This window comes from Cryptomeria japonica, chromosome 7 (genome assembly GCF_030272615.1).
Source record: "Cryptomeria japonica chromosome 7, Sugi_1.0, whole genome shotgun sequence".
In the NCBI taxonomy this organism is placed as follows: Eukaryota; Viridiplantae; Streptophyta; class Pinopsida; order Cupressales; family Cupressaceae; genus Cryptomeria; species Cryptomeria japonica.
Window position 1 is genome coordinate 557,906,061 of NC_081411.1, and position 18,900 is coordinate 557,924,960.

Consider the following 18,900-nt stretch of genomic DNA (forward strand, 5'->3'; position numbering starts at 1 on the left):
CCTAGGCCCAAGGGCGGAACACTATCCCCCTTGGCCTCATGTGGCCCGTGCCATCCATATGAGGTGGAGTACCTAGTGAGGTATCCTATAACCGTTCCCCTCAATCTTGCGACTTCTACACTACTTCCCATGATTGAACATTCTTAATGCATTCATTTACCATGATAAAGAGCATGAGGAGCATTCAGAATAGGGTGCCCCGGAGGTCCATCCTTTCTAAGCCCAAAGGCAGTAGTACCCTTGTACCCCTTTGGCCCCATGGTACTCCCCGGTCTTATACCATGAGGTGGCAGACCTAAAAGATGACCCCATCGCTGTTCCCTACTTGTAATTCCCCAATTTCTCTACAATAGCTGGTTACATTTAGGATGTTTAAGTATATGTTCTTATGATAGAATATAGAATGTGCTTCATTGATTGAAAACCACCTTGTAGAAAGGGCCTGAGGTGTAAGCAAAAGGTGCATACAAGGGCTAATTAAGCCAGCCATCCTAGAGTTGACCACTATGGCTCCTAGGACAAGACAACACTTATGTAGAGAGTTGAGTAACGCACTTATGATCTCCGCCCAACTCCACAAGATGGTAAGTGTCCTTAGGGAGATGAGACATTGATGGGGAAAGCTAGTACAAGCGACCAAGCAAGAGGGCTGTGGTAGACGTCCATTCTTAGGCTTGGTGTAGAAATCGCTTCGGATGGACCCATCATGTCTTTTCTGCCCCCAAGGCATTAATGGACCCATCATGTCTTTTCTGCCCCCAAGGCATTAATGGACCCATCATGTCTTTTCTGCCCCCAAGGCATTAATGTGGCTTGACTATATAGATATATGTATGTATATTGCATGTCTTTCATGTTGTGCTTGCAAGATTCAAACCCAGGATTGCATTATTAAAGAAATAATTATTTGGTAAGATGTAACCCTAACCCTAATTAGTTGCAATTGTGATTTTAGGGCAAATTAGGAAGGGGACTGTTGTCATTTTATGACACCCTTGGTCCATCAATGAGAACCGATCAGAGATATGTTCTATGGACCACCGCTGCCTCAGTTGATCAAGGAGAAAACAATGGAATCATGAAGTATGAAGTGTTGTCTTGCCAGGCCCCCCAGGTTCCCAAATCTTCCCAACTTCAATGACCCAAGTCTCCAAAGTTCCTAAGTCTTCCCTTCCTCAACCCCGGAACTCCGAAACCCCTAAGTTCGCAAGTTGCTAAGTCTTCCCAACTTCGATAACCTAGGTCTCTGAAGTTCCTAAGTCTTCTCTTCCTCAACCCCGGAACTCCGGAACCCCGAGGTTCCTACTAGGTTCCCAAGTCTTCCAAACTTCAGTGACTCAGGTCTCTGAAGTTTCCCTAACTTCGGTGACCTAGGTCTCCAAAGTTCCTAAGTCTTCCCTTCCTCAACTCCGGAACCAAAGTTCCCAAGTTGCTAAGTCTTCCCAACTTCGGTGACCCAAGTCTCCGAAGTTCCTAAGTCTTTCCTTCCTCAACCCCGGAACTCCAGAACCCCGAAGTTCCCAAGTTGCTAAGTCTTCTCAACTTCGGTGACCCAAGTCTCCGAAGTTCCTAAGTCTTCCCAACTTCGGTGACCCCGGAACCCCGAGGTTCCTAGGTTCCCAAGTCTTCCCAACTTCGGTGACCCAGGTCTCCAAAGTTCCTAAGTCTTCCCTTCCTCAACCCCGGAACTCCGGAACCCCGAGGTTCCCAAGTTCCCAAGTCTTCCCAACTTCGGTGACCCAGGTCTCCGAAGTTTCCCCAACTTCAGTGACCCAGGTCCCCAAAGTTTTCCAAACTCCTTCTGGCTTGCAACACATCCGGATGGTGCGATCGACACTCAAAGCTTTAAATGCTTCGACGACTTTTGTGACTTGTGCGCCTTCTTTTGTGGAGCCACAAGGGCACACTTAATGTTTTTGGCAGGATTTCCATCAAGAGAGGTACGGGGCCATGCTTGTTGTAGTGACTTATGTCATGTTTACATACTCTGACTTTGGAAGGTCAGTCAATCCACCCTTCTCAAGGTTGCCTTTTGTGGGTATGGCTAGGTTGCTTGCACGTACAAAAGTCAAGTGCATGCACTTCCCTGCACTCCCAGACTGACATGCAGGGGCCATGATCACTCTTGTAACCATTTTACTATATAAAGGCTGTTAAGCCTCATTGTAAAGGGTTCCATCCTTGTTGCCTTGAGCTTTCCTATGCTCTTTCTCTTCTCTTGAAGACTTGTAATTATTTTTGCATTTCTGAAACTGTAAGTTTGGCCTTTGGCCTTATAATTAATTGAAATCACCGTTTTTGCCTTCTTTCAACTTATGTATGTTGCGTGTGTTTCTTACCTTCATCATAGGTGTATGTTTTGAGGTTCTTCTCTCATATATGCTGTGTTAAATTTATTTCTGAGTGTGAATTGTGGGAAACCTTCTCCCCTCTTGACATTCAACAAATTCTAACCTCCATACATGCATCAGGGTCACTCATACAACTGAAGTTTGTGCATCTCTTGGGCATTTCAGTTGATTCCTTGTGCCATTTCGGGTGGGGAGAAAAACAATCTCTTATCTTGGTGCATCACCTCCTTTCATTTTTAGCCTCTCTCTTCCCTTTTCCTCTGTAAGTTATTAGGGTAGTTTAGAAATAAGATTTGAGGTGTTGAGTTGGTTCAACACCTGCACTTGGATTGAGAAGGAAGTCGGCCTTCTCCAGAGATTCAACCCCTTTGCGCAAGGTCCCACACTTCAGGGTTGTTTCCATGTTTCACAAGGTTGCTGAGTTGATAGCTCAGCAAGGGTGCGAGCTTTTGTGATAACAATTTTTGGCACGCCCGGTGGGACTTAGTTCGACATACATGCTCAGGATTCAGTGCTAATTCTTAGTGTTTCAACCTTTAGAGGCAATCACCTTTCAAGCACTTGGCGACTCTGCTCAAGTCCAGTTCTTGTTCATACGAAGAACCTAACTCTGGGACCCCGGAACCCCCAGGTTCCCAAGTCATCAACTCCGAAACCCCCAGGTTCCAAAATTCGCAAGTTTGGAACCCCCAGGTTCCAAAGTGCCTAAGTCCTGAACTCCGGAACCCCAAGGTTCTGAAGTCATGCAGTCCTAAGCCCAAGCCAACTGAAGATTCAGTGTGTTCTTCAGTTCATCAAGCCTTTGGAGGCAACATCTTTCAAGCACCTGGCAACTCTACAATCATTTGATGGATCTGTGGTATGTTATCAGTCTCTGGTTGAGAGGGTCTGTCTGCTCTTTTAAGCATTTTGTTAAAAAAGCTCCATCTCTTTCAAATGCTTTAAAATGAGTTCATATCATGGGTGTAACTTCTATTCACCCCCATTCTATGAGAATGCCAACCATTTTTCCCCTCCTTACCAACAGGACGGAACTAGGACTGCTCCTAGTTTCAACCCAAACAACTTCGCTTCAGCAACAGGTGGGTACTTTCCTAATGCTTGCCACCCACCCACCCCTACTCAACCTTCTTGGCAGCCCAACTAGCCCCAAGATGACGAAAAAAGGCAAATTGCAGAAATCAATAGTGTGTTGCTTGATTTCACCAAGCAGTTGGAGGAGTTGAAGAGACAACAGGAGTGGGATTTACGGCAGGATCAGCTTGCTTATCAGGCTCAGCTTCAGCAACAACAGATGGGAGCCCAAAGACAACATAGGGAGTTCCTTGCAAGGCAGCTTGCCTCTACTACGAAGAAAGAAATTGAGCAACTAGCAGCTATAGAGATACGGCTTATAAAGGAGGAGATTTTTGCCCCTAGGGTTCCTAAGTTTGAAATCCCAAGCTTCAGGCAAGGGAGACCTCCCAAGCCTTCAACTTCCCCCCCTAGTTTTAAAGTTCCAGGGTTCAAGGGAGCTCCAGTTGTTGATATACAAGAGCCTTCTCCTCAGTGCCTTTTGCAAAACACCCCACCACCTAGGCCCTTTCCTGATGCTATCTCCCTTTTTAAGAGCAGACCTGTTGTATGGAGGACGGATGGTTCCCATCCTCATCATGACGAGGGGTTCAATCAGCCATTGGGGAGTCTTCATATGCTCTAAAGGAAGAGGAATCGGCAATGTTGCAGGAGGATATTGAGAACAATCAGTTGCAGCAACAGGTCATTGAACATGAGGAGTGTGAAGGTAAAGAGGAGGACATTGTCCTCTCATTTGACAATCTTCCTTTCTTTATTGATCATGAGGAGAAGGATATGTCCACACCTCCCTCGGTGGTAGCTCTAAAGCAACAAGCTAGTGTTGAAGAGGGCACACGGGGTAATGGTTTTGCTGCAGATTGCATGGCGGATGGATCGTGCCATGAACCTGAGGTTGTTGCATTCTGTTGCCTGGAGGAGGAAACAAAAACAAAGAGACAATCTGAAGATTTTAGATCTTCTTGTAAGGTGTCTCATAAACCTGAGATTTGTGATGATGAGTTGGATATTAGCACATGCGATTATGATGTATGTTGGTTCTCCCCTATCCCTGAAAGTGATGATGTCGAATATGAGGTCTTCATTCAAGGTGAAGATGTTTCTTTTGGCATTAGAGATGATGTGCCTGAACTTGAATGTTTCACTTGGGACCAACATGCCAAGTTTGATGACGTTGAGCAACATGTTGGTCATGCCAACAGTCTTTTGGTTGCTCGACTTGACAGTATACCCGAGCTTCAAAGTTTCCAATTTTATGTGTCTGAAGAACACCCTTATGCAAGCCAAGACAAAGATATGGCATACTTTTCATCACCATGTGAGTTCGAGGCCTTTTCCTTTGGTTTCGACTCACGCCAAGAGGAGGCCGGCTATTGTGAAAAAAATGATGCCCCCTTGTATAATAGAGATGCCTTCTCTTTTGCAGGGAGTAGTTCTTTTGATGCTAGCCAACTCCTAAAAAACTCCCCCCTTGCTACTATGCGTATGCTTCATGCATCCCCGGATGTCTCAGGTGGCTATTTTCTATGGCTTCCCTATGGTGGCAAGGTAAATGGTGAAGTCTTCTTTCACCACATGAGTAGTATGTGTGATCTAATGCATGTATACAAGAGATTTCAACCATTGCAGCTAGATGGTGAATGTAACAATGGTATGAGGGGGATCAGCGCCTTCAAAAGGTTCCTCTTTGACAGAGGCAAAAGCATCACTTGCCTCTTATTGTAACAATGTAAATATTAGTTAGGTTTCTTGTTTTCCAAGAAGTGCACAAGCACAGGTTATTCCCCTTCAGAATGGCTGATCTTGATCCTTTGCAGGTTACAGAGGAGAGAATTTTTCTTCTTTCTTGCAGTTGTGATTCAATGTCCAATGGATGCTCAAGGCTTTTGGACTTCATGCTTAGCAGGCAAGCATCCCGCAGAGGTCGCCAAAAATGTTGTCATTTTATGACACCCTTGGTCCATCAGTGAGAACCGATCAGAGATATGTTCTATGGACCACCGTTGCCTCAGTTGATCAAGGAGAAAACAATGGAATCGTGAAGTATGAAGTGTTGTCTTGTCGGACCCCCCAGGTTCCCAAGTCTTCCCAATTTCAGTGACCCAGGTCTCTGAAGTTCCTAAGTCTTCCCTTCCTCAACCCCGGAACTCTGGAAACCCGAGGTTCCCAGGTTCCCAAGTCTTCCCCAACTTCGGTGACCTAGGTCTCCGAAGTTCCTAAGTCTTCCCTTCCTCAACCCCGGAACTCCAGAACCCCAAGGTTCCTAGGTTCCCAAGTCTTCCCAACTTCGGTGACCCAGGTCTCCGAAGTTTTCCAAACTCCTTCTGGCTTGCAACACTTCCGGATGGCGTGATCGACACTCAAAGCTTTAAATGCTCCGACAACTTTTGTAACTTGTGCACCTTCTTTTGTGGAGCCACAAGGGTGCATTTAATGTTTTTGGCAGGGTTTCCATCAAGAGATATATGGGGCCATGCTTGTTGTAGTGACTTATGTCATGTCTGCATACTCTGACTTTGGAAGGTCAGTCAATCTACCCTTCTCAAGGTTGCCTTTTGTGGGTATGGCTAGGTTGCTTGCATGTACAAAAGTCAAGTGCATGCAATTCCCTGCACTCCCAGACTGACATGCAGGGGTCATGATCACTCTTGTAACCATTTTTCTATATAAAGGTTGTTAAGCCTCATTGTAAAGGGTTCTCTCCCTACTGCCTTGAGCTTTCTTATGCTCTTTCTCTTCTCTTGAAGACTTGTAATTATTTTTTGCATTTCTGCAACTGTAAGTTTGGCCTTTGGCCTTTGAATGAATTGAAATTGCATTCTTGCCTTCCTTCAACTTATGCATGTTGTATATGTTTCCTTACCTTCATCATAGGTGTATGTTTTGTGGCTCCTCTCCATATATGTTGTGTTAACTTGTTTTTTTTAAGTGTGACTTGTGGAAATCCTTCTCCCCTCTTGACACTTAGCAAATTCTAACCTCCATACATGCATTTGGGTCACTCATGCAACTGAAGTTTGTGCATCTCTTGGGTATTTCAGTTGATTCCTTGTGCCATTTCGGGTGGGGAGAAGAACAATCTCTTATCTTGGTGCATCACCTCCTTTCATTTTTAGCCTTTCTCTCTTCCCTTTTCCTCTGTAAGTTGTTAGGGTAGTTTAGAAATAAGATTTGAGGTGTTGAGTTGGTTCAACACCTGCACTTGGATTGAGAAGGAAGTCGGTCGGCCTTCTCCGGAGATTCAACCCCTTTGCGCAAGGTCCCACACTTCGGGGTTGTTTCCATGTTTCACAAGGTTGTTGAGTTGATAGCTCAGCAAGGGTGCGAGCTTTTGTGATAACAGGGACATTACAACTATAGACAAGTCAAGATCTGTTTTAAGTTCTAACAGCATATTCAGCATACTAAGAAGAAACATCATGTTTGGTCACTAATAACTTGGGTTTGATTTATGGACCACTGGTATTTGCTTGGCAGTCTTCTGCATGACAGCATATTATTGAGCACCTGGTCATACATCTCTTGGATCTTGTGAATAAGTTTATGCCTCTACTTATGTCATTAGGTCTTATATAAAGGTGCTCTGTATACTTACAAGCATTCATGGAGTTAGAGCAATCAGATGTTTCAAATTTGATTGTGGTGTAGGATATAACAATGTAGTAATATATTGTAGGAACAAACCTTTTAGGTTTCTGTATGTAGCTAATACAGAACCTTATGCAAGAGCTTTTTCTTTCTAAGAATATATTTAATAATTTGTCATTTCCAATGGGAACAACTCTGGCCATACTGGATTAGTTGTTATTTCACCTCATTATTTTGCAAATCGGGTTTGCTTTGCAAGCACAGAAACTTATAAACTACTCCCCTTTGGGATAAAAAGTTGAGATCATAGCATCTATTAGATATATTTTTGGTACCTTTCTGTATCTTGAATCCAAAAGCAATATTAGATAATATAGATTAGTTCACTCATAAAAATAAACATTACACGAGGGTGACCTGCAAATTGTTGAAATTTGTTAAGGGCACAGCCCCAATTCATATTGATCCATGACTGTTGTACACAGCCATTAGCCACGGCATAGAGGAAACTGTACATGCAGCCACAAGCTGTGAGACCTGTGAAGCCGTACATGTGGGCATACATATTGAAATTGCATCTACCACCACTACTGCCACGTCATTTCCATTTGACACATCATCCAACCTCATGAAATCATTACATGCAGCCATTTAAATACTTAGTCACACATCCCACTGCCACAATTGCTTTTTGCCACGAATTACAACATGCCTTGCAATAAAATGACAAACCCTCTGTCATGCAATAAATTTTGTCATTCCATGATTTCAATCACCATATTTTCACATGTTGCAACATCAACAAATCTTTTCTAGCTAATGTGAGAGGTACGCCTATTTCTTCTATCACGATTTTTCATAAATATTTATCACATTTTTAATCAATCTTCATTATATTTTGTTTTATTTCTCATAACTATAGCACTTATGAAAAATGCTTCCTGTAATCTCCACTCTGTAAGTCTTGTTACCTCACTTGACATATGAGGACACGTCATCCTTTAACTTGGGGGGAATGGATTACCACAGATTATCAATTAAATTCCATCACCAACCTATGTAGGTTACTCTGCTATTATGACAAACATACCAAAAAGTACATTTCAGTGTACAATTAAGTTGCCAATTGTCATGATATTGAGTGATCAGCTTCCTCTTTGAATTGAACTAAACCAGTAGTCATTCTTCCACACAAGATACTACTCTCTCATGTCAATTGGCGATAAGAAAAATTGGCGTTATACTGTTACTTTGGACAAGCTATTCAACAAAGAATAAGAAAAAGGGAAAACGACAAATTTCATTACAAGAATACGCAAAGGCAGGCTATAGGTTTTGAATAGTTATAGATGGATGGCAACCCAATTAGAAAGGAACTGATGGATCATAAAATGATCCTAAACGATGGGGGTTGCTTTCTGATTTTTTGACAAGCAAGCTTGATTATTTCCAACGACTAACATTGTATGATGATGAAGTAGTGAGGCAGTTTGCCTAAAACCTTAACTAACAATGTCGTAATGGTAAAGAATGTGCGGGTGGACACCTCAAAAGCCACTATAGCAAAGGTCATTGGATTGCCTACAACAGAGTTCTTCCTAGATCACCCCAACATAGTTGCAGCTCGTAAGGAGTTTACCATGCCTGGTGAGCAGCTTGAATCTTTGCAAGGTACAAAACACATTTCTTTACCCTAGAGATGGGCATGTGCAATTGCTATATTATAAAATACATGACCTGTAAGGGACAACACTCCTTGTTCTATATTATTATAATAATCACATTCTTAATTTCAACCACGAAATCTTCTTCAGGTGTGAATCTCTATGTAATGGAAAAGCTTAAACCATTCTTAAAATGTAAGAGGGGGCTCATCTGGCACATTGTCCAAATGTTTCGCTACCGATTGTTTTTCCAATAATCTACCTTATTATGTGGCACCACCTCTTCTACCCTTTCTATATTCTAAACACTCTAAACATCTATAGAAGAAGGGCACAAATGACCGTTAAACTTTGCATCCACAAATGAGGGCTCTAGGACTGTGGAAGGAAGAGAGGTGGTACTAATATTAGGACACCCAGGGTTGACCAAACTTTCCTCTTCTTTACTAACTCTAGAGACCAAGACACTTGAATTAGAAGGTGTTTCTCCCAAATATCAATTAATATTATTATCAATTGAAAGATTGTTCGAGACAGGACACTCATAGGACATTAATTCTACACCTTCAAATCCAACTTGAAAGCCTAAAGGATCAATGATGGCAATAGATTACTATTGTCCAAAATGACTCACTCAAACCAAATCAAAGTTAGTGTTAAACCAAAACTAACTGTGTGCGGGAAAAGTGGTGCAAAGAAACGGATATTTCGGTTTTTGGACACGTCCACACACCAATGGGACTCTCGGTGCAAGTTATGGAGTTATATTTGTGAGAGTTGAAAAATACAACACCACAGGAGCCTAAATGATCTCTGCAAGTTGAATAAACCTGTTACAAGGAGAAGAAAGGAAGCAATAACACAAAAACAAATACATAGAAAATATGCTCAAAAAGATGAGAGCTCAATATTCACAAAATGTGTAATGTGATAATCATACAAAGAAAAGAAAATTAACCTCTAATAGGTCAAGAAACCCTGAAAGGGAAAACCTAGGCTTGCACATAATAATTAATAAAAGAATTAATTATTAAGCACCTAATGTTAGCTTAAGTGTAAAAAGAGATAAAGGGAACTTAAATAATTAAACAAATGTTGTTTAATTAATCAAGTAAAAACCCGATTACTCTAACAATATTGAATAACTCAACTTCCCAAGGGATGTTCCACTAGTGTGTGGACTTGTCCAGAAACCGAAATATCCGTTTCTTTGCACCACTTTTCCCGCACACATTTTTTGGCACCCACCGTGGGGCGCCAATTAATGTATCCCTGGAATGTGGTATCAACCTGCAATAGAAGAAAACAATTCAAACACACACATGAAACAATGCATTAGAGGTTAGAAATCCAAACAAAGCAAGTTAAATGAATCCAAACTCTTTAAAATCGTTCCATGTTCCTCTATCTCCAAGGATCTTCAAGATTCAAGGTGACTCTCAGCTTGGAAGAGCACTTGATTCTTTAAGATGACAACCTAAAGAACGAGATTTAAATGATTCTAAGATCTAAATGGAATGCAACCAAGATCCTAGTGATGATTTAGATATGAAACTAGATGATGATGATAGGATGCAAGGCATTGATATGAAGCTTAAACTAGTATGAAAATGATACTAAGTTGAAGCTAACATGATATGAGATTAACATGATATATCTAAGATTAAAATGCTATCAAAATGATCTAAAATGTTATTCTATCAAAGAGATATAATATGCTTAATGTTATGAGACTATAAGTTTGATGCACGAAGACTTGAGTTTTTTTGAAGAAGGAATGGGCTCTATTTATAGGGAAAATAGGGCAATGGAGGGTTGAGATTGAATAATCTCAACAAGGGCTAGGATTGAAAGTTAATCAATCCATGTTTACAATTCTCACCAATGAAATGGTGACAATTGTCAACAAAAGGTTGCTTGAGAGGAGATGAAAGAAGTATTAAATGTTTGAGAAGACATGAAGGTTACCCTAAGAGGTAAGGGTGTGGTTAGGTTAGGGTTATCCGATGGATAAAGTTTTTACCCAAGGGATAAACTCTTGTGCAAGGGTTAAAGAAATAACCAAGGTTAAAGTCATGAATGCTTGATGAGACCCTTGGGTTAGATGAGAGTTGAGTTAGAGAGAAAGTCTCTAATCATGCAAGAAAGTTGAGTTAACCATTAATGGTTAGGAAGACTTTGAGAGTTAACTTGTTGAAGACATAAAGCCTTTAATGGTTTTCAAAGACTTTGAAGGCTTTGAGAAGTGACTTCTCTTTGCTTAGGGATGTGACAATATTTAAGAGATGGATTAAGTTAAATTAGAATTGATTAGAAGAATCTAGAAGGGGTTTAGGAGGCAAGTAGGATATGTAGGAAAATGCAAGTGGGTGGAGAAAATAGAATTTAATTAAAATAAAATTAATTTATTTCAATTGTGGTTGCAACTTGCATTTGTAGGATTTTGCAAGTGGGGGGATTTAATTAAATGTAAAATTAATTAAATGGGCTAGAAGGGGGATTTTAATTAAACGTAAATTTAATTAAATGGGCTCTTAGATAGAAGAAGGGTATATTAATTAAATCTTAATTTAATTAATAGGCGATTAGAAGAATAGGGATATTAATTAAATCTTAAATCTTAATTTAATTAATAGGAAGAATTAAGAATAATTAAATGAATAAAATTCACTTAATTCATTGTGCAAATTTCAAGTGTCTACACTAACCATTACATTTATTAATACTGAAAACACCAGCTGAAGGATCTAAACACAACCCAAACATACTATCACGATCCAAAGACATGACAAGATAAGAAGCACCATAACTAAACTACTGCAACCTATTAATTTTGTCATTCATTGAAGACAAAAATTGAAGCAAAACTGAAAATTTGTGAATCTGCAAGCATACCTACCATTTTTGGGCTCAAAATCCCAGCAAAGCAATTATAATTTATGAGCAAGCAGCCCCACAACAGTTCTGCAGCTGCTAACACCTACACCAATATTCAACAGAATCTTGTGGGAGTATTTCCTACTTGAATAAATATGGTACGTAAAGAGGACCGGTTTGTATGATCACCACCATCTGAACTGAACCAGCAGGAAATTGATAGGAAGACAAGAAGATGGTTTTCTGTCTAACAAAGAGATTGAAAGGCCTTCTTTATCCTTCTTTAAAATAGGAGTAGAATATGCTAAAAATAAATAGCCTGTTGTCCTTGAGTTAAAATCAAATCCCACTGCCAAAGAAGGATGAACACAGCTTTCATGTTCAGCTGGGGGCCACTGTTTTTAAAGGTGCCCAAACAGCATTTATCTCCATGAGGAAAGATCATGAACAGACTTGTTATTAGACTGATTCTTCTTAACTTATGTTTCTTCTCAAAGTTTAACTTGAATCTATAAACAAAGCAATGGACAACTCAAGGTGCATAAAGAATGACTTAGTGGAAAGATTGTATATCTCGGCCCTTGATTTATTAATAATAGATCTTCAGTCATTGGTATTTTGAATTAAAAGCCTTGACAATGGCATCATTTCCTTTCCCTTTATTTGCTCATAGTGTCCACCTTAAATCAACAGTAGCATTTGCAACCTCCTGTGTTAGCCTGGCAACGCAAGTTTCACACATTGATTGACAATGCTGGAGCCTGAATTGGCACAATTTGCCTGCTGTCTAATTTTTCAAGGTCCCCCTATTGGTTCTAGATTGGCCAATTTAAGCATTCCTAGTCCTCAATGCCATTTTTGTGGGCATCAAGAATCTCTCAAACATCTATTCTAGTTTTGTCTAAGCGCTCAAAATGTTTGGTCTTGGATTCATGACTTCTTCAAGCCATTCAGACCAGAGCCATTTTCCTGGCATATGGTTTTATTAGGGGATTGGCCTTGCAACCCTCATAAATTCATTCAGATCTCGCATACTTTCAAGGTGGAGATTGTCTTTAGCAATAGCATATGGTGAAATAGAAATTTTGCTATTTTTTCAAAATGTTCTATTGATCAACAATTCTCAATCTATGCTAAAGTTATGGTTTGTTCTAATGTGTTATTGCAGATTCAAGTGAAAGCTAACAATTGCACTTGAGCTGGCCAACTTACAGATTTTACTGGATCACTAAGGCAAAGCCCCATGTACTGTAGCCAATATTCCCCTAACTCGCTCCTCTCAAGGTCAATCTCCTCCTCGTGGGTGTCAACATGGTCATAGGTAGCCTGTTTGTGGCCATAGGGAGACTCATTCACAAGCCCTCTCTTCCTCTTGTGAGAAAGGAGCATGCTCGGCAAGGCTGGTTGCAACCTGGAAACAGATGCTTTGCCTTTCCACTACCTATTCGTGGATGTTTATTCGGGTTAGCTAGACTCCAGCAAATTTCCTCAGCTAGCTCTTGCCATCTCTCCTACCCCGGTAGCCAATGAAGAAAAATAAGAAGAAAATACTAATAATAATGATGGATGGGGCTCTCCTGTGGTTACCTTAGACACCACTAATGTATGGGATAACCAAATCACCATGATCTCCCTCCTCCTCCTCCTGGTCTTGCTCTAGCCACCTAGTGACTTTATTTATGTTTTATGTTATCTTGCTTTGAGCATAAGCCCTGTTTGGACTTTAGGAATGTGACTTTTTTCGCCCACCTTTTTTGTGAATATATTATTTTATAATTAGTAATAAAGACAATTCATCATAAAAAATAGATCTCAATAGGGAAAGGCTGCCCCAATCACAAATGTGTTTGTTGCTATAGCTCTTCCATACAAAAATATGTAGACAAAAGAAGGAATGACTCCATTATCTTGCATCATTTCAAAAATGCTAAATCCATGATCTTATTTTCTATTTGATCCTTAGTTTCTCAAGGAGCTTGACTTTAAAGCATAATCCCTCCCATTAACAGAATCTATTAAGCACATCAAAATTCACAATCCATGAAATGGGTAAAATAATTTGGAAAGAACCTCATACAATATGTTGCATCAATGCTTTGGATCATGCTCTTTGATCTGCCATTTGGATATACATCATCATGATATAAATATTTACTGTACTTGAAAACTAACCTATATATTGTAATACTCTAGCTTATCATGTTCGACTTCAAAAATCCAAGGTAGGAAGAACCTTACTATTTTAACTAGAGAATTACTTTAAAAGATTTAGAGCAAATCAGAAATGAGATTGCTTACATTCTCCATATCACGCCAATTGTAATGTCCCTTTCAAAGGGCAGAAATAATAAGGAGTCGCACTCTTTCAAAGGATACTAAGGGTGAAAGGGTGTGTCTCAAAGAAACGGGACTCGCCCGGACTGGCCCAAACTCGGCGAGTCCGGGTCCGAGTCATGCCCCTCGAGTCTGCCAAGCTCGGACTCGGACTCGGACTCGGCCGAGTCCAAGGGACGAACTCGCCAGACTTGCCGAGTTGGCGAGTTTGGCATAAAATCGCCAAACTCGGCGAGTCCCATGCCTAGGACTCGGCCGGCCGGCTGGGCTCAAAAAAAGGCCAAAAAAAACATTTTCATGGGCTATACTCAATCATGGAGAAGATGGCACCTACAGGTTCTACTTAGATAGAGCTTATTCGAGAGCTACAGTTGTTCTCAAATGCACAAGGGGAGACCTTCTCTCGTCCTATCGCCAAAGAAAGTAGGACAACTATGATGCCAGGTAAAATAAATTGTAAGGCTTAATTTTAGTTTTATTGTATATATTGTTAAATGAGTTTATGAGTGAGACTGATTTTATTTATTTTTCTCATTTCAAACTCAGATAATTGGTGGAGCTATTTTGGCCCAATGACACCAAATATTCAGAAGTTGGCCATTCGCATCTTGAGCCAGCCATGCAGCGCATCTGGTTGTGAGCGCAATTGGAGTATGTTTGAGCACATACACTCCAAGAGGCGCAATAGATTATCCGTGGAGAAGATGAATGATCTCGTCTTTGTTCACTACAACCTCCACCTGAGAATGAGAAAGAATGCATTAGCTGACATCTCTCCTATCATTCTAGATGAGATTGATCCTAATGCAGAGTGGGCCACTAAGACAGATCCTGCGGCTGTCTTTAGTGATGATGACACTAATTGGATCGACCAAGTAGATATAGAGGTTGAGGCTGTAGCCATGGCAGAGGAGGAGCGGGGAGCACGAGCAGAGACAGGAGATTCAGAGGCAGATACTGATAGTGACGCAGATGTTCCTGATGTTGGTGAGCATGGCATGGTGTCACGGGGAGCGGCTATGGCTGCCGAATCATCCAGGACCTACCTTAGACGCCTTCGTAGGGGGTCGGGTCCAGAGGGTGCACGCTCCTCTAGGCCATAGGCTTGTAGTTGTATTTACCTTTGGTATTTGTATGGAACATTTGATGATGATCATATGATGACATGGATTTTTTACTCCATGAGTTTTGTAATATTGTATACATTTGACAATATTTATATATCTATATTTGTTATTTTCTTCAGCTACAATTTGCGTTTATGCTTATGTGATTGATGTATACTTGTGTATGTAATCAAATGAGCCGAGTTTGATGATGTTATTGTGTCTTTAAGGTGTATTCAATAAAGGGTGCATGAAACAAGTTTTAAATCTTTAAAAATCTCTAAATTTCTTGAGTTTTTCACTTTCCCGAGTCCAGCTAAGTCAGCCTTGCCAAGTCCGAGCCGAGTTTGAGTCCCGTTTCTTTGGTGTGTCTGTTGCTAAAGGGCATACATGATGAAGAGGTGTGACCTCTCCCCCACATTGAGTGATATAAAGGAAAGGAATCAAAAGCCTACAGTGATATGACCAACGATCAGACCATATCAGTACTGTTATTAAGTTACAGGCATCAATTAGCCATGGGGAATTGGATCATTTATAATAAATTGTATTAGGTTATAGAATAAGCAGATCAACAGAATCATCAACCAGCAAGTGGGGTTAACTTCTCAGCCATAGAGCAATTAAATCATCAATGAAGATGTCTATATTGAATGATCAATGGAATGAAAAGCAAGAGGTCAGATCAGACATACAGATCTGCAATCAGTAATCAGCAGACTGATAATCATAGAAGGGAAACAATTCAATTAGCATCACTGCTCATAAAGAGTAGATCAGCCATAAGATATAAAGCAGATCAGCTAATCATTCCAGATCAAGCATCGAAAGAGACAAGCAAGTTGATCAATCCAAACAGAATATCTGATTTCATAATTAATCAAGGTAAAGTTGGTAGACTTTGACAGGTGCTTGGGCAAGATTTAGGGCAATCGCAAAAGGGGACATTACACCAATTGGATGTGAAGTGCATGAACTAGAGGATTTAGCAACAACTAAGAACCATAACAATTCTTTGCAAATTAATACAGGGAGCCATTAAAATCTTCAAACTAAGGTTTTTTGGCAAAGAATAATTATTTGATGGAAATAAAGGAAATAATGAAAAAATAGATTACGAAATGACCCATTGAAGCTAAAACAATGAGAAGGTGATAAACTAGTAGAAAGGCTAAACATGCATTCTTGTATACCTTGCTCTACAAACACAAAACTTGAGTGGATAGATAGCTTAGAGATTCTTCTGATTCAGTAAACATGAAGGCTAGCTTTCATCAATTCCTGTTCTATAGTTATAACATTCCATCTGTTCAGCAGCCAGCGTACCATAAGTGTTCTGTGAAACTGGCTACTTGGATCTATCTCCTTCATAGGCTAATAGTCACAAAGAAACAAGTTCTATGAAGGTATGATTTCTTTGTGAATTCTGTATATAGAAATCTTTAGATGGTTACAAATACAAGAACCACCATTTCGCAGAAATTGTATATTATAATAGAATTTTTTATATTTGCATCAAAAAAGAATTATGCAGGTCAAATCAAATCAAAATCGATTTAAAAATAATTTGTTGCGGCTGTAGACAGAGATAAGGTGATCAACTAATAGATATTCTAATATCTTTGTCAAATTCTTTTAAATAATAAATATTCTTTTCTTCTACATGTGATTCTACAGTGCACATCCCAGGTTGGTAAACATCACTTGAAGATGTTTCCATGCATAGATCCTTGATCTGTCCATATTGTCATTCTTAATACACATATCTGCATTTCTCCCATCTGCAGTTTGGAACTTCAGATTGGAACTTATATGGATGTGATAAACAATGTTGACGAGAGAACACCAAGCTTCAATAGCGACTGCTTCAATCAGGATTCTCGGAATGTGTATAGAAAGGTTTCAATAGCTTTCATGGAAAACCATTTTGCGGAATTTCTACATCATATAATTAACAACAAGCTTGAGCTCAACTAAAAGAAATCAATGCCCAATGTCAATCCCAAGTAAGAATAGTTCAATTAGATGTAAATTTTGATTTTAAAATTAGGAGAATTAATCTCCCATTCCCTGTCTGTACCATTTCCCAAAAAAGGCAGCTGAAGTTGAAAATGGTTAACGTACGATGGAACTCCAGAGTATGTAAATTAATCCTATAGATAACAATTTTGAAGAAGGGGTGCCATAATAATTTAATAAAAGCAAGAGAAAAATATTTATATGGATTTCCTTTTAAAACATAGTAAATTTGCTAGAAATCTATGAATGTTTTACCAAACAGAAAGAATGCCGTCAGTTTTCTTTTCCAAAATACATATAGTTTTATTGACACTGCAATTTATTTCCTCAAATGAGGCTTGCCATTAAACAATCAGGTGAGAGACTGTGCCAATGATTACATCTGACAGTCCATAAATTGCCAACAGAATTACAAATCCTTTGCAACGCTTCCATTCTACAGATCGTGTAGTATTAGAAGCTTATAAGTTTATAACCCAACAGGCCATGCACAGGTAAGGCAGAAAGATTCCTTGACGATGACCTGGGTTCAAGTCTCACTGGCACCTCTGCAGGCTAAAAGTTGCTCGAGCAAATTTTAACAAGAAAGATCTCATACCCATCAATAAGTGAGCCTTCGCCTAATGTTACCATAAACTTAGTAGCGCAAAATTCCATGCCCTTTATGTTATGCCATTATTGTGAATCGCTTGTGGACTAAACTGGAAGCACGCTACCAAAATTTTGACTTTTTTTTTTGGCTAAACTTAAAACAGTTATAAATTTATCGATCCGTCGTCTTCAATGTTAGTTTTCTAATGAAAAGAGATTAGCATATCGAGAGAAATTGTAATTATAGCACTTCGAACTCCCGAAACTCATATTTATACCCTCCATCTGTACACCTTAACATTCTCTTAATTTTCTCAAGAAATTATCATTTTAATTGTCCAAAATTTAAAATTACTTCCTCACAATTCATTCATTGAATTTTGATCTATGGAGTTTCAAAATGTTAAATTACAAGTACTTACTAACCTGGATCAACTGCTGATGAAGGGAAATCCCAATTCTTTCTGCATTGATCCAAACCCTCGTTTATTTCTCCTGGACGAATCTTTAGAAATTTCGTTGAATGAATGAACAAATAGAAATTAAAGAAAATTAAAAATTGCATAAGCAGGAGGACAATTCAGGGATTAAAGTAGTAATTGCCCTTCTTTCTCCTCATCCCATCCATTGCTCCTTCCTCCTCCATTTCGTCTATTCTGCAAAGGGGGTTAACTTCATCAACCAGGGGGGATTTCATGGATAAAAAAATATATAATAATGACGGTAGCCCACTCTTAAAAACCTATAGAAATAAATTTGACAGTCCTGCGAGACAAAACAGAATTTTAAAGACGGTTATCCGTTCTTCCCTTCGAGTTGGTAAGTTCAAAAGTGAAAGAAAACATAGAATCTCTTAGAACCAACTCATTTAATATGTATTTTTAAAAACTTTCTATTTTAGAGAAAAACTAATAAATGAATGAAAGAGAATTTAATAATTAATTGACAGCCTATTGGATTTGGGAAAAAAATCATGTACATTTTATTTATTTATTTATAATGTTTAAATGTATTTTAACATTATGTAATTAGTTAATTTTACAATAATATATATGTATATTTATTTTGATTATATATATGAATTTTGATAACATATTAAGTCAGTCTAAGTAGAAATATCTTAATGTTTTAAGTGTAGAAATAAATTTGTGCTTAATGTTATAAGTTATTCAAATTGAAATCCCAATGCTTGTGTTCAAAATTTATTAATGCTTGACTATTCATGCTAAACATGATAATTTTGTTAAAAGCGTTATCAAACTTTAATGTTATAGTGCTCTTTTAAAAATGTTATGG

At 39.2% G+C, this 18,900-nt stretch overlaps 1 protein-coding gene across 5 annotated transcripts in view; it reads right to left on the reverse strand.

The window, feature by feature from the left end:
• LOC131031099 (protein spt2) overlaps positions 1-18,422 on the reverse strand; it is a 28,040-nt gene extending 9,618 nt beyond the window's left edge. For 2 of the 5 annotated variants that reach the window (XM_057962129.2, XM_057962128.2), the window contains exons 1-2: positions 18,208-18,421; positions 18,031-18,068 (exon numbers count right to left, since the gene is read on the reverse strand). The gene's annotated coding sequence lies outside the window, so the exon portion shown is untranslated. Of the gene's footprint in view, positions 1-18,030 lie in introns of all 5 variants that reach the window. The other 3 variants (XM_057962126.2, XM_059209400.1, XM_057962127.2) reach the window with 2 other exon arrangements.
• Between the last annotated feature and the right edge of the window lie 478 nt (positions 18,423-18,900).